This window comes from Bos grunniens, chromosome 2 (assembly GCF_055505025.1).
Source record: "Bos grunniens cultivar Pamir isolate PY7600 chromosome 2, Bosgru_T2T1.0, whole genome shotgun sequence".
NCBI classification, from domain to species: domain Eukaryota; kingdom Metazoa; phylum Chordata; class Mammalia; order Artiodactyla; family Bovidae; genus Bos; species Bos grunniens.
Genome location: NC_141166.1, coordinates 91,350,923 through 91,366,862, shown reverse-complemented (window position 1 = coordinate 91,366,862; position 15,940 = coordinate 91,350,923). Strand labels below are relative to the sequence as shown.

Sequence of the window (15,940 nt, the reverse complement as noted above, 5' to 3'; positions counted from 1 at the left end):
GTCAAGGCTTCTACCTGGTCAGCTCTCTATAGTACACTTTTTATAAGATGCTCTGGATATGGATCTCAATTCTCAAGTTTAGAGATGTCCTCAGAAACAACATTTGATGTATAGCACTATTAATTATTCCCACACTAGTAGAGATGTTTCTGTTTAAAAATGATTCTCTCCCATTCTGCATTTTTTACCCATAATGCCTACTGCAAAGTGTTACATAAGATGGTATTCAGTTATTGGTATCTAGAATTTAATTTTAGTGGTTTAAACTATTTACTTGGTGAGTAGCTTATGAAAATTACAAAAAAAGAAGTATCTTACATTCTGTTACTTCCTATCACCTATGCAATCATCTTTATACATCATTCAAATTGGTCATCATATTTCTTTTTTCTCTCTTTCCTGCAAATATGACTTTGAAGCTTTTGTAATCAAATTAGTGATCTCCTGGAATCACAATTTCTTTAAACTTTTTGAAGTGATCTTGGACCCTTTGCAGGGACCAAATTCAGTGATTGTAAGAATATAATTTTCAAGTTTCAAGCCATGGAATATTTAGTTCCCCTTATATTTAATATATAAAATATATAAAAGTGAAAGTTTTCTAGCTGAAGAGTGCTGTGGGTGGGGATGGGAGATGGGGAGCCTTCTTCTATTAATAATAATAATAATAACATAATAAGCAACACTTCTGTGACCCCAGATCCCCTGCAGAGGACAGCTTGACAACCAGTTTTACAAGACATGTGCAAATTAATCAAAATCTTTCCTTTTTATAGCAGTTTCTTTCCTCTCTGGATGCTTATTGAATACTCACCATTTACAAAACATTATGCTTTGCACTAGTAGCCTACTCTCATTTCCAAAGCGTTATCTTTATATTGAAAGAGTACATGAAAACACAAACATCCTCAAAAATCACTAGGGATCTATTCTGGGCAACTTTCGGTGGTTACATTCTTTCCAATATCAATAAGTACACACACAAACCAGTTTTTCCTTTCTAAAGATTATGGATCTGAACCACTGAGATGGGGGCTTGGCATGTAATATCGTGGATGTGATTGCCACAGAAGAAAGCTTGACTTCTTTTGCTGTATTTCCAAGACCCCAAACGAGAGGACTTGGTGTGCCTTGCACACACCACATCTCCACACCTCTGCCCCTGTGTTCATGCTGCCTGCTCTACCCACTCTAAATGAGCTGCTGTAACTTCTGTCTCTTAAGTCTTTTCAGCCCAGTCTGCTCAAAATAATTGTTTCCTCTTCTGTGCCACAAACTGTACATCTCTTCTAAAACCACACATTAATCCTTTTATTGCCATTATTTTGATATATGTTACATCCGTCTTCCTACAAGATGGTAAATGCCCCCCAGGACGAAGAAGAATTTGTGGGAGATTTAAGGTCCAGGTTAGCAGATGGGGACAAGACCTGGCGAATTTGTACCACAATTGTTAATGGAACATGCTGAAGAGGTCAAGAGATATTTGGATTTCATTTATTTTACAAAAAAAAATAAAAAATGCAAAGCTTTTTTTTAGAAAAATTATTTTTAATTGGAGGGTAATTGCTTTAGTTTTTTTTTTTTTTTTACTTTTTATTTTGTATTGGGATATAGCCAATTAACAGTATTGTGATAGTTTCAGGTGAACAGCTAAGGGACTCAGCTGTATATATACATGTATCCATTCTCCCCCAAACTCTCTCCCATCTTGGCTGCCACATAACACTGAGCAGAGTTCCATGTGATATACAGTAGTTCCTTGTTGGTTATTTATTTTAAATATAGCAGTGTGTGCATGTTGATCCCAAACTCCCTGACTATCCCTTCCCCACAGCAACCATAAGTTCATTCTCTTAAGTCTGTGGGTCTCTTTCTGTAAAACAAAAAAAAAAGTTTTAAATGAAAAGATCCATTAAGGAGAGGGTGACTGATAGAGTTTGATGGAGTTGAATATACATGCTGTGTATACATTAAATGTTTATGTGTCTGTATTTCTCCTCTTCTTGAGGAATAAAGAGATTTTGCCAAAAGGGCAAAACCGGCTAATAAAAAATGAAAAATTCATAGAGAATAGAAACAGAATAGATTGGGTATTCAGAAGAAAGCAGATGACTCTTTTTTTTTTCCAGTTTTAACTAAGATTGCCTACCTTGGTGAGATCTATTTCATATTAGCAGTTTGCCCAACTCTAAAAAAAAATTACAGATTGGCAGGAAGGAAGAAAACATGCTTTGGCCGCAAAATTGAAAATAGTTGTTCTAAAACTATGAAAATAGTGAGACCATAAGGATGACTATAAGCAGATGTCTCTGGAAAAACTGTAAAACCCACAAAAATTCTAATTTCCTGCTATCATGAACACTCCCCTTTGGTTTTTGTAGACTGTCTGCTGTAGATGGCCAGGTGGACTTGAGGAAATGGCTAACATGTATATAGACTTTCAATTTCTCTAAGTACACGTATTTGGGAGCTAGTGAATGTCTGGATCATCTCTAAACCATCTTTCACTCAATAATTTTTTGGATCAAGTTGAGCCAGTATCTGCAATCCATAGCCATGTAAGTTATTTCTGGCCCTGAAATTTTATTGAACTCTGTGAATCATTTCACATTTCATAGTGAAACATCAACTTATTATTACATTATTCTTCTCTTTGATTCAATCATTTTAGACACATTTGGAAGGGATGAACTCAAGTCAGTGTTAGTCATGCTCTTAGGAGACCATTCTGACAAAATACAATCATAGAAAGATGTCAGAGCCAGCCAGTAAGACCATCTGGGCTTTCACATTTTTAAGACTCAAATCTTTAGATTTGTGAATCACAGCAGTAAATTTCAAGCCAGTTGAACTGGGCCTGGGAAAAAATGGCCTGTGTCTGGGTCACATTTTTCTTCTTTTTTAAATTTATACTTTAAGCTACAAATACTTATGTTGGAATATTCTTCCCTAAAGTAACTCTTGTTTATAGCTATACTGTATTTGATATTTGCACAATTAAGGCTGATGTTATTTAAACTTTGAAGGAATAAATAACAATATAAGTGTGCACTAGTAAATTTTGGTGGAATTCCAATTCTAATGGTCAGCAGTTCTTCTTGGAGTTTATCTTGCTCCTTGGGCATATAAGAGTAAGACAGCAACTTTGGTGCCCAGGTACTCAGTTTGAATTCAAGGTAGTACACAGAACTATAGATGAGAGGGTGTGGGCATGCATCTTCAAGGAACCACCTTACTTTATGTACTTACTATTCAATAACAAGACACTTGTTGTTGTTTAGTCGCTCAGTCTTGTCCAACTCTTTGTGACCCCATGGACTGTAGTCTACCAGGCTCCTCTGTCCATGGGATTTCCCAGGCAAGAATCCTGGAGCAGGTTGCCATTTCCTTCTCTAGGGGAGCTTCTTGATCCAGGGATGGAACCCGTGTCTCCTGCATTGGCAGGCAAATTCTTTACCATTGAGCCATCAGGGAAGCCCAGGATATTATAGCAAGTATTATTAGATGCTTTCCAAACAGCCACCTTTCATTCTTTTTTTGCTGATGCTATCTCAGTTCTGCTGTATTCCACTATTTACTCAGAAAAGGCAAGGAGAGCTGACTTTATTCTGAGATTTCTGGGCAATACCACACTCATCCCTGAGGTCATTCCTCTTGACAGTGATTGGATTGCCTCAGTCCTGGTATGCAATCAGCCAGTGTTGTGGAAAATCAGACCATGGACTAAGAATTTAGAATTAGACCTTATTGTTTATTAAGAATTCATTGTCAGAAGGAGAAAAAGAAGTGTTAAGCCAGCCAGTTAGTGGATGCCCACAAAGCCCTACTTTTGTAAGACAGCAAAATTATAGACTTTCTTTTCTAGACAGGTACAAGCTAAGACCTCTGCTAAGAATTACCTTGTGGCCAGTGTGGGGAATATGCTTTGTGGTGCTCAGGAAGGAGAAAGCATAAATTCATGGCAGGAAAAATGGGGGCATAACTTGTAGTGATAATCAAGAAAACTTTCAAATAGTATTTAAATAATGTGATTATAAATGTGAAGGGGGTACCGTTGGTCCAGTAAGATGTTAAGATTATTTTGTTGAGATTTTAACTTTTGTTTCTCCAGCTAGCAGCCTATAGTAATAGCTGATTATGGGGAATCTGGTTTTTTTTCATAGTAGGAGCTTCTAGAAAACTCCAGTTTTGAAAAGAAACCCAAGAAGACATTTCTTTTCTCTTTTTTGGCTATATGTTATTGTTTCCTCATGGCATACTTATGCCCTTGAGGTCAACTGGTTTTTGACAAAATGGGAATGCTAAAAATGAGAGAACTAAGAGAAAGATTTCTGGTTGTTGATGATGTCCTTGAGCGATGAATTAATCAGCCTTAGAGTCATTCTGCCTCAAGATATCCTGCTCTGTTGGATAGTAAAAGTACCTTAATTGCTTAAGCCACTATGAATAGAAATTTCTCTAATTTACATCAAAGACTTCCTAACCAATGCATTATTTTAAATTTTGTCTCTATAATGGGAATAACAATACTTAGCATAATGCCTGGTATGTAGAAAATATGGATCAAATAACATTTTATCTATTCACTTTAATTGTAACTATACACTTTAACTTGGAGAAAGAAATGGCAATCCACTCCAATATTCTTGCCTGGAAAATCCCATGGATGGAGGAGCCTGGAGGGCTCCAGTCCATGGGGTCATGAAGAGTTGGACACAACTGAGCAACTAACACTATACACTTTAACTATATACTTTAATTATAACTAAACTTTTCAGTGGGTAAATTATTTTCTGCAGGAGCAGGAAAGCCTGCGGAATTGTAGTAAAGAAACATTTACAGTGAGTCAGTGCTTCCTTCATATTAGACAAATGATTCAAAGAATGTATGGTTTAGGATGTTAATATTCATAAACATTCAAGATTCCCAAGGTTCCAGTAGTGAATAATGGTTTAAACAAGTTTGTGGCAGAACTGCTCAGAGCCTAGACTATACTTACATATCCTTCAAATTTCCAAAAGGAAGTATAATAAGCTGCATTTCCCCTATTTTAAAGTCAGAATATTTCATAAAACTGATACCATAGAAAGAAAAACTACTAGTTTTCTTTAGTGAGGAGAATAAACAATATCTAAAGGCTGTAGCATCTGTACCCTTGAAGATTATTGAAATACATGTTTAGTGGTTCAGACAATAAAGAATCTGCCTGCAATGCAGGAAACCGGGTTTGATCCCTGGATTGGGAAGATCCCCTGGAGAAGAAAATGGCAACCCACTCCAGTATTCTTGCCTGGAGAGTGGGGTACAGTCCACAGGGTCACAAAGAGTCTGACATGACTGAGTGACTAACACTTCACTTCACATGTTAATAACAGCACCCTGTTTTGCTGCCCCAGTTTCTTCTTTGCTGTTATCTATTGGGACAGGAGGCTTCTGGGAAAAGTACACATGTCTGTTCATAATGCAGAGAGTGGGAAAAATCATCATGGCTTTTAGGAAACTCCAGTTTCAGGATGAAAGAGAAGAACTAGAAACTAACTGGCTATAACTTAATTGGAAATAGGACTTGGGAGAATTTTGTTTGGTTCTGGAATTTAATACTTCACATTTGTCCTTTTTGTTTGTTTATATTTTCTTGTGTTAAAGGATCTATTTTCTTGTGTTAAAGTCAGTGATGATGTAGATGCTGAAACACTGTGCTGAGGTCTGCAGCCAGTTGTGAGAAAGGCAGAAATCAAGGGATAGGGCATGTGAGAGCAACTTTGAGGTGGACAGAGAACAGTAGAAAAGTAGGAAAAGAAAAGAGACAGGCATCGCCCAAGGTGCTTCTCAGTAGAGCCGCTGTGTGGTTCCTGGAAGAGAAGGTGTGATGATATTTTTGGGAATATCAGTTACAATACAAGTGAGAGTTAAAGGTGGAACACTAGATACCCAGGAACACAAGAGGGACATAGAAGCTGTGCCCAGAGTGTACTTCAAGAATTATCATGTACACTCTCTAGGTCCATCCACAGCTCTATAACTGACCCAGTTTTGTTCCTTTTTTATGGCTGAGTAATATTCCATTTATATGTACCACATCTTTTTTGTCCATTCCTCTGTTGATGGACATAGCACAGGGACCTCTAATTAATGGACTGTGGTGATCTGAATGGAAAAGAAGTCCAAAAGGGAGGGGATATATGTATACATATAGTTGATTCATTCTGCTGTTACAGTAGAAACTGACACAACATTATAAAGTACATATACTCCAATAAAAATTAGTTTTAGAAAAAAAGTTATCATGGAGTACTGTAGGAACCTGCATCATCAAGGAGAGGGCCTGTTAAGACAGAGTCCACCAAAACTAGTGGTGTGTCTGGTGGAGGACATTCTAAGAGGTTGGTACCTCTAAGCATATGTGTGTGTATGTTAGTTGCTCAGTCGTGTCCAACTATTTGTGACCCCATGGACTGTAGCCCATCAGGCTCTTCTTTTCAAGCAAGAATACTGGAGTGGGTAGCCATTCCCTTCTACAGGGGATCCTCCCAACCCAAATCAAACCTAGGTCTCCTGCATTGCAAGCAGATTCTTTGCCATCTGAGCCACCAGGGAAGCCTGTCTCCAAGCATTTCTGTTGCTAATAATTGTGTGACTGTGTCAGGGTAAATCTTCATCCTTTCTGGATCTTAGCTTCTTCATTTGTGAATGGACTGTTGCCAGGACCCCTTCCAACACCTAATAGTCTGTGATACCCCTACTTGTCTTAAGACAGCAGTCGGCAAGGTGATTATGGGGGGGAAAAAAAGACAAATGACTATAGGAACACAATTACAAAAACTATCATGGAGACAGAAAGATATATTTGTTCCTATTCAGACTAAGGTTGCACACTAATAATGGAAGCAAGAAATGATTTTGAGGCTGCCGTATGTTTGATGAAGCAATTTGGGGCTGTGCAAAGATACTTTGCTCTAGAGTAGAATTAGAAGTTACTACTTATGAGGGTGTTTTAGCGTATTTTTTGTTTGTTTGGACAAGGCAACATTGGAATTTTAAGATGTCACTTCATTCACCTTCTGGTTCTTATCATAGGATAAAAAAACATAGATATTGGTCAATTCTGGGAGAAAGGAAGAAAATCAATATAGGTGACTATCTTTGACAAATTACATAGCTTTAGATTATTGGGGTGTGGCAACCAGGAGTTGAGAGGATAGATGGAAGGAAGATTACCCTATTTGTCTGTAAGAAGGAAATATGGGTGTAGAGCAAATGTCTCTGCTGGTGCCCTTCCCTGGGATCTCCTCTGAAACTCCTCACTGAGGTTTCCATAGAATTTCTTTTCTTTATTTTTTTCTTTTAAATTGTAGTAAGAACATTTAACATGAAATCTACCCTTTTAACAAATTTTTGGGTGAACAATTCTGTCCTGTTAACTATTGGCACAGTGTTTTCAATACATCTCTAGGACATACTTGCTTAACCGGAACTTTAGAGCTATTGGTTAGCAAATATCAGGCTCCACTTCCCAATCGCCCCAGGCTACCACTGTTCTACTCTACTTCTTTGTGGGTTTTTGGTTTGTTTTTTTTGTTTATTTGCCAGGGAGGGAGTGTTAAACTTTTAATTCATTCTTTGCTCCAATTCTTTCTTTCATGACATTTTCAGTTATAGGAGCCACTGTACTTATTTGGGGCCAGGTTTAAGGCCACCTGCTGCTGAAACGTTCTGGATTGAATCAGTTCCTTTAAAGCTTCTCCAAGTCCTCTAGACCTTCCCAAATCTCATCAGCAGCTCTTACAGTTGTTTGTCCAACTTCCTTTCCGACCTTTTCCCCACATTCTACCCTGAAGACCAGTAAGTCCACTTGGGACCTTTTGAATTCGTGAATTATCATTTCTGTGCTTTTTCTTAGATTTTCTCCAGGCCAAGAGTGCCTTACCCTTCATCACCACCTTACTTCTTATGCTATCTTCAGCTGGTGCGTGGGCTCATAGGACGAGAGTTAACTGAATGCTGTCCACTGAGCTCAGAATAGACTATGCAAACCCTCACTAACTCTATCCTGTTTATCTGGTGTGTGCTCTAGTGATCTGCCCTGAAAGTGTGTTCCGTGGAGAACAGTGTCCTTTCCTTTCCCTAGAGCACAGCTTAAGGCCGGATGCTAGACAGGTGTACAGCAGGGGATGCTCGGTTGAAGGCTCGGTGCTGTTTTGTATTGCCTCACCCTTATGCCAAATACTATTCTGGTTCAAACACTGTATCCCACATTTAGCCTGGTAGCCCTTATGGATGGAAACCAAGACTCATAGCCTATAAATGGATAGCATTTGATTCATGACTTTCATAATGAATGGTTAACAAATATTAATTCTCTTTGAAAACTATCCCTCCCGTTATCCTTGTTTTTTCAACTTTATTGAAGTATAATTGACAAATTGTTAGATATCTAAAGTATACAATGTGATGAATTATATGCATGTACGTTGTGAAAGGATTCGCTACCCCCATCAAGTTCATTAACACATGGATCACCTCATACATATACCTTTCCATATTTACTTTTTTTTTCTTTTGGTAAGAATGTTTCAGTTCTACTCTCTTAGCCAATTTCAGTTATCAGTAGTGTTATTAAATGTAGTCACCATGTTATACATTAGATCCTCAGTCCTTATTCATATTATAACTTAAAGTTTATGCCCTTTTACCAAAGGGCACAACCTCTCCCTATTTCATCTGCCCTGAATCCCCTGGCAACCACTACTCTACTCTGTTTTTATGAGTTCAATTTTTTTAAGATTCCATATAAAAGTGATAACTATGCAGTATTTGTGTTCCCTTGATCTGGTTTATTTCCCCTAGCATAATGCCCTCCAGGTTTATTCATGTTATTGCAAACGACAAGATTTCTTTCTTTTTAAAGACTGAACAATAAATATCCCATTGTCTATACATGCCACATTTCCTTTATTCATTTATCTGTCAATGGATACTTAGGTTGTTTCTATACCTTCACTGTTGTGAACAATGCTGCTATGAACATGGGAGCACAGATATCTTTTTGAGATCATGGTTTGAAATCATGGTTTTGTTATATATCCATGGTTTTATATATATATGTATGTATGTATATATATATATGTATATATATACACACACACACACACATATCCTTTGGATATTTACCAAGGAATCAGATTGTTGGGTCATAAGGTAATTCTACTTTTTTTTTTTAATTTAAATTTATTTATTTTAATTAGAGGCTAATTACTTTACAATATTGTATTGGTTTTGATTGTTTGAGGAACCTCATACTGTTTTCCACGGTGGCTACACCAGTTTACATTCCCACCAACAATGCACAAGGGTTCCTTTTGAATCGCTCTTCATTGACACTCCTATCTGTTATCTTTTTTGATAGTAGACATACTAACAGGTGTGAGTTGATGTCTCATTGTGATTTTGATTTGTATTTTCCCTGGTTATTAGTAATGTTGAGCACATTTTCATGTACCTGTTGACTGTTTGTATATTTTTTTTTTGAAAAAAATATTTGTTCAGGTCCTTTGCCCATTTTAAAACTGGGTTATTTGGTTATTTTGATACTGAGTTGTATGTGTTTCTTGTATATTTTGGATATTAACCTTATCAGATGTGTGGTTTGCAAATATCTTTCTTCCATTTCCTAGGCTGCCTTTTCATTTTATTGATGGCTTCCTTTGCTGTGCAGAAGCCTTTTAGTTTGATATAATTCTACTTTTTTTTTTTTTTTTGCTTTTGTTGCCTTTGTATGTATTTTTATAACTCTGGATACCTCATGTAAGTGGAGGTATCCACTTGCCTTTGTATGTATTTTTATAACTCTGGATACCTCATGTAAGTGGAGGTATCCACTTGCTGTGCAACTTGCTGTTGCACACTGCAAGATTCGCTTCCTTTTTAAGGCTGAATAAGTACATTATATGTATACACATTTTCTTTATTCATTTTTCTTTTGATGGACATTAGCTTGTTTCCACATGTTGATTATTATGCATAATGCTGCACTAAACATTTGTTTACTGGATGACAGGGATGAACCAGGGAGCCATACCTTCACTTTCCTGCCTGTCACACTGTTGCTCAAAGCCATTAGCACAAAGGGCATCCTTTTTCATGGAGCTGCTAGTACAATTCAAATAGAGACCCTGGTCTTGCTCCCTGTGTAATGTTTTGTTCTAAGTCCTTAATGCAAGTGAGAGTTTTTTAAAAAATGATTTACTTCATGCTTTGTACTCTCAGCAACAACCTTCACCCCCAAGTTAAACAAATTTTTAAAAAGAACTATGTGATTGTCCAACCCCAGCCTCAGCTCAACCCAGTTAATGAAATCCAGACTTTGTTTTGAACACCAACAAATGAGGTCTGGGGATCAACCAGCCAGAAGCTATAGATCTGACTCAAGAGACTGATTTTGATGGGAACATAACGGTTTGGACTGCTCTGTGAATGCTCTGGCTTCCTCTGCATCGAAGACTTGCTACAGTCAAGGCACAGAAAATATTTGGCCTAATGTGTTGCCGAATGTGTGAGCATTTAGTCTCTGGTAATATGGGCAGGAGGAGAAGGGGACGACAGAGGATGAGATGGCTGGATGGCATCACCGACTCGATGGACATGAGTTTGAGTAAACTCCAGGAGTTGGTGATGGACAGGGAGGCCTGGCGTGCTGCGACTCATGGGGTCGCAAAGAGTCGGACACGACTGAGCGACTGAACTGAACTGAACTGAATATGACTGTAATTTAAGGGAAAGTGTTTAGCTTTGTTGGCCAAACGAATTAACTCAAGAACAGTCCAAGTTCATATCATTCCAGGAGCAGCTAAGGTTGAAATTAGATGAATGGAAATTTCAGTTTAATTTAAGGGAGCACTTTCTAACACTAGAACTTTGTGGAGATGGAATAGATATTGTTTTCACAATTTTCTTTTCCCCACTGGAGGACTTCCCATGGGCTCCTGGAGGACTGAGAACCAGAAGTTTGGGCTATATTCCCTAAGGGTGGACTTAACTAGTGACTCGCAGGTGTGGGAGTATGACAGCAGCTTTGACTTGGGTGAAGACTAGTAGAGGCGGAATACACAGTCCATAGTTTCCTGCAAGATCAGGATGAAGGTAGCCTTTGGGAAACTTTGTCTGAGTTCACCCCCTTGCATGGCTTCCTTCTCTTTCCTGTCCTGCTTTCCCCACTCCTTTTTCTGTTCCCAGGGTGGCTTCCCCTGGAAGCACTTTGTTAATAAATCACTTAAACTGGAATCATACTCACAGGTTTGCTTCTGGGAAGTCAACTGAGATAATCCATCTCCTAAAAAACTTCAGGTCTGAGCACTGATAAATAGATTTCATGAAAAAACTTGAAGCTGAATACTTATGGACACATCTATCAGAAGAATTAAAAAAAAAAATAGAAAGGAAGGAAAAGAAAGAAAATGTTTATGGTTCTACTCAGTGGGGTACAGACATGAAACATTTTTTTTTTTATCTAATCACTGCTTTCAACTGTGTTCTATCAAATCCCTTTTCTTTTCCCTTAGTAATATTTTGGATAGTTGTCAATGCTCAGTCTAGTTGAAAAATGAATCTCAAGCTTGATTTAAAATGCATCTCTTCTCCTACCTCCAGGACAGGATTCACTTGTGATAGTGACTGCTTGCAGAGTGTGTGTGCCAGTGGACTCTTCTCAAATACATCTTGCACCATTTTCTACAAAATGTAGATCTTTCTTTGTTGATGGTATTAAGGAGGAGATTGAGAGAAAATAGTGAGCATCTCCAGACTTACCTAACTCCAGGTGTGGGCCTCATTCTGTTGGTAGCCATCTCCTCTCTGACTAGCCATGACCAGGTGTTAGGGCTTGACGCCAGCCAGATCATGCTGGCTCCTGTTGGCACAAGGGTGGGTTCCTTGCAATTCATTGCAAGGTTTCCAACTGTATAGCTCCCCATGGGTAAGCTGGCTTTCATGTTGTCTCTTTTTCTGCTCCATTTCCTGCCCCCTAGAAGTATACTGCAGTAATTCCTACTCCTAGATCCCAGGTGGGATGTCAACATGCTGGTTATACCCATGAGAATTTTATCTGTTTCCCCCCTAATTCTCTTCTCTTGTTCACATAGTATAGATCAGAGTAAATTAGCAAGTTTACTAACTAAGCAGACATCTAAATGTAAATGAAGATGCAGCATCCATTTTTGAAGGCATCTTACAGTCTCCATGAGAGATTGTCTTGGAATCTCTATGCCCAGGCACCCCTCACACTTTAGAGAAAGTGTGAAATAATCTCTTCAGACTAACGTAGCATTCCCCATGAGGCCAAGACCAAGGATGCTGAAGACTCCCACTCTCGCTTTCCATACCAGAGTCTTTTAAATAGACAGATGATAAATAAATGATAATTAATAACTGAATTTTGCTTGGTTATAAATGATTAATGATAGATAACTGCTACATAGATAGGTGATTGGCTTATAGATAATGGATAAATAGATGACTGTTGTTCTTATTTTTTAGTTGATAAATTGTATCTGACTCTTTTGCGACCTATAGTCCATCCATGGCCTATAGTCCACCAGGTTCCTCTGTCCATGGGATTTCCCAGTGGGTTGACATTTCCTTCTCCAGTGGATCTTCCTGACCCAGGGATTGTATCTGCATCTCCTGTGTTGCAGGTGGATTCTGCATAGCTGAGCCACCTGGGAAGCCAAAAATAGATGAATAAATAATGGAGAGATAGATAAACAATAGCTAAGCATTTAGATAAGGAATTGTGTAGATTTTGCTCCCTTTAGTGGATCCCTGAAGAAATTAGTCTGACCCCTATTACTGGGGGCTCTTTTGCTGAGAGTGCTGAGCACATGTTGTTTTGTCTGTGTGTCATAGAACATGATTGACAAGCTATGACCCACAATACAAATATGGTTTGTGGCCTGTTTTTGTATGGCTTGTGAGCTGTGAACAGTTTTTAAAGAGCTATAAAAAAGTAAAGTATAAATGATAAAGCCTAAAATATTAACTAGTTGTTCATTTATATAAAAAGTTTATGAATTCCTCCTTTAAAGGCAATTTTAAGGCAATAGGAAAAGTTCCTCTCAACATCCAACTACACATTTTTTTCTGTTACACCAAATGAAGAAAAGAGGATTTACCGTTTGTTTTTTTGTCCAACCCAAAAGATCAATTTTAATAGCTATTTACTAAGCACATATTGTGAAATCGGGATAGTGTTTGGTGACAAACTGTTACCCAAAAACATGTCCTAGAAGCTGACTTCCACTAGGGAATTAGAAATCTTAGGAGACCTTAAATCACAATGTAAAGTGTTCATAGAAAGCAGCCATGAGTAAGTTATTAAATCAGTGGCACTAATAGTAATTGCTGTGGGATTAGGATGATTACGGAGTCCATGAAGGTGAAGTAACCAATAAAGAATAAGCCTTTCTGTGGACTTTAAGGCAGGCTTAGTGAAAGTGAAGTCGCTCAGTCATGTCTGACTCTTTGCAACCCCATGGACTGCAGCCTATCAGGCCCTCCATCCATGGGATTTTCCAGGCAAGAGTACTGGAATGGGGTGCCATTAAGTTTTAAATCCAAAGAATTGGAGAACCAAGATTCAAATGCTTGTGGTTTCCTGGCACTTGGGAATATTAGATAGCCAATGATCTATTCAAAGATGATATCATTTATTTAAGGGTGTTTCAGTTCTATTAATAGAACAACTATAATAAACAGTGAACATTATTCTTACTGAGTTTTTTAAGTGATTACCAGAAATACTGCTCGAACCATGATTTGCTATGGTTCATGGTGTGATCCGGAGAAGGCAATGGCACCCCACTCCAGTACTCTTGCCTGGAAAATCCCATGGATGGAGGAGCCTGGTAGGCTGCAGTCCATGGGGTCGCTAAGAGTCAGACATGACTGAGAGACTTCACTTTCACTTTTCATGCATTGGAGAAGGAAATGGCAACCCACTCCAGTGTTCTTGCCTGGAGAATCCCAGGGACGGGGGAGCCTGGTGGGCTGCCGTCTATGGGGTTGCACAGTGTTGGACACGACTGAAGCGACTTAGCAGCAGCAGCAGCAGCATGGTGTGATCATTTTAACTGTACAAACCATTCAGTGTTCTCTCAGGAGCCTGATCCCAAGGCTGCAGACAGGATCCTGAAGACCATAAAGGATAATCATAGAGCTCTCCAGTCTTCATATAACTTGGAAAATAGCAACTTCTTACAATGTTGAACACTGGCAATCTGTTAATCTACACAATGAGGGAAAAAAAAAATGGCATGATAGCAATGCATCTATAGGCTACCAGTGCTGGTGGAGTCTGTTTTCATCCTATGCTGAATAAAGTCAGGTCATATGGTCACCAAGTCATCTTTAATTCTTCTTAACTGGTGACCACCTTCCATAGATATTTAGGTAACTTTTTTTTAGAGTTAAATGCCTACTAGTACATGTTTATCTAGCAAGGTGCTAGGAATGACCAGCATTTGTAGTCTTCCAATTGTGGGAACATGAAGATTGACTTCTGAAGTGTTGAATGAAAAATTATTGCCAAATACTCCCCTGTACACTTTTATCACTATACTTGTCAACAAACTAATTGGCATATGTGTAGCATTTGGTGACTCATTATCTCACTCAGGTTCTTGGATCCTTATGCTGCGATTGTTTCACCCTGTACCTGATCCAGAGGTCATTTTAATAAACACTAATAGAATCACCCTTTATCATCTTAAAGCAGGTGTATGACTTGGCTAGTTTAGATATGCCAGTACTGTTGTCTTTGAAAGCAAGAGATGAGTTCCAGATTACTGGACCCACTCATCTGTGTGATGTGTGTGTATGTGTGTGTGTGTGTGTGTGTGTGGTGTGTGATATCTGTATCTCTATCTAACTCTGCATCTGCATCAGTATCTCTACCTCTCTTTGCATCTATGTTGAGAAGTAGATAGATATTATTTCAATAATAGCTCCAGTAGATTTTTTAGATTTTAAAAAAGCTTTTGTAATGACCCCTTAAGATAACTTGGGAGATTTTTTTGTTTGACCAAATATGCATTTTTTTGATACTCTGTAGCAGGAAGGAGAGCATTTCAACCAGAACCAGGCTCTGGGAAACATGACCACATCTGTGTTTCATAATGATTTTGAGCCTAGATTCCAGTTGTAGGGATTTTGTCTATTCTGCCAGGGTTATTACTATATTGACTTCTTGTAAAAAAAAAAAAAAAAACTAAGAAAAGGGAAAGGAAAAACACTAGGCATACTAAGAGACTAGCTTTCTTTATTTGCTTGGCTTTTAAAACACTCTTGTGAAACCCTAAATTGAACATCATCTTACTTGGTTTACAAGCAAACAAAAATGGTTGAACCATCACATCCTGCTTGCACAGTTTCAAAAAAAGCAGAACATAAAAGCCAGTGATGAGGATCAAAATGTGCCCCCACCCCACCAAAAAAAAACATGCCACTGTGACACATTGATTATTTTGAGCTGAACACATTTCAGATACAAGAGATGCAGGAGGGGCTCTCTGACTCCTACTTTTACCTGAAAGCAGGTTGGTTATAAAATTTCTGACCTCCACATTTTCTGTCTAAAAGCAGGTTGGTCATAAAATTTTCCGTGAGAAAGAAGTCTTCCCTGTACCAGAAAGAAAGAACGTTTTTATCGCCAGAAACTGGAATTTGACACTGAAATGGACTTGTCCAGAGAGACCTACTGTCTCACAGTTTACTGCTCCTAGCCCAAGTCCCTTTGTCTTGTCCCATCTCCCCAGTTTATCATTACTTGTGTAAAAGGTGTATAAGCTTTTGGGCATAGCGATTTTTTCGGTTCTTCATTTTCCTTCTGAGGCCTCTTGTAGTCACATAAAAATGTTAAATAAGTAGGTATACCTCTTTCCTGTTA

At 38.3% G+C, this 15,940-nt stretch overlaps 1 long non-coding RNA gene across 1 annotated transcript; it reads right to left on the bottom strand.

The window, feature by feature from the left end:
- Positions 1-7,313: 7,313 nt before the first annotated feature.
- LOC147378331 (uncharacterized) lies at positions 7,314-14,319 on the bottom strand. The gene is made up of 2 exons (XR_015151908.1): positions 14,137-14,319; positions 7,314-12,716 (listed from the first exon to the last, which is right to left on the bottom strand). It is a non-coding gene; the product is annotated as an uncharacterized LOC147378331 (long non-coding RNA).
- Positions 14,320-15,940: the final 1,621 nt, after the last annotated feature.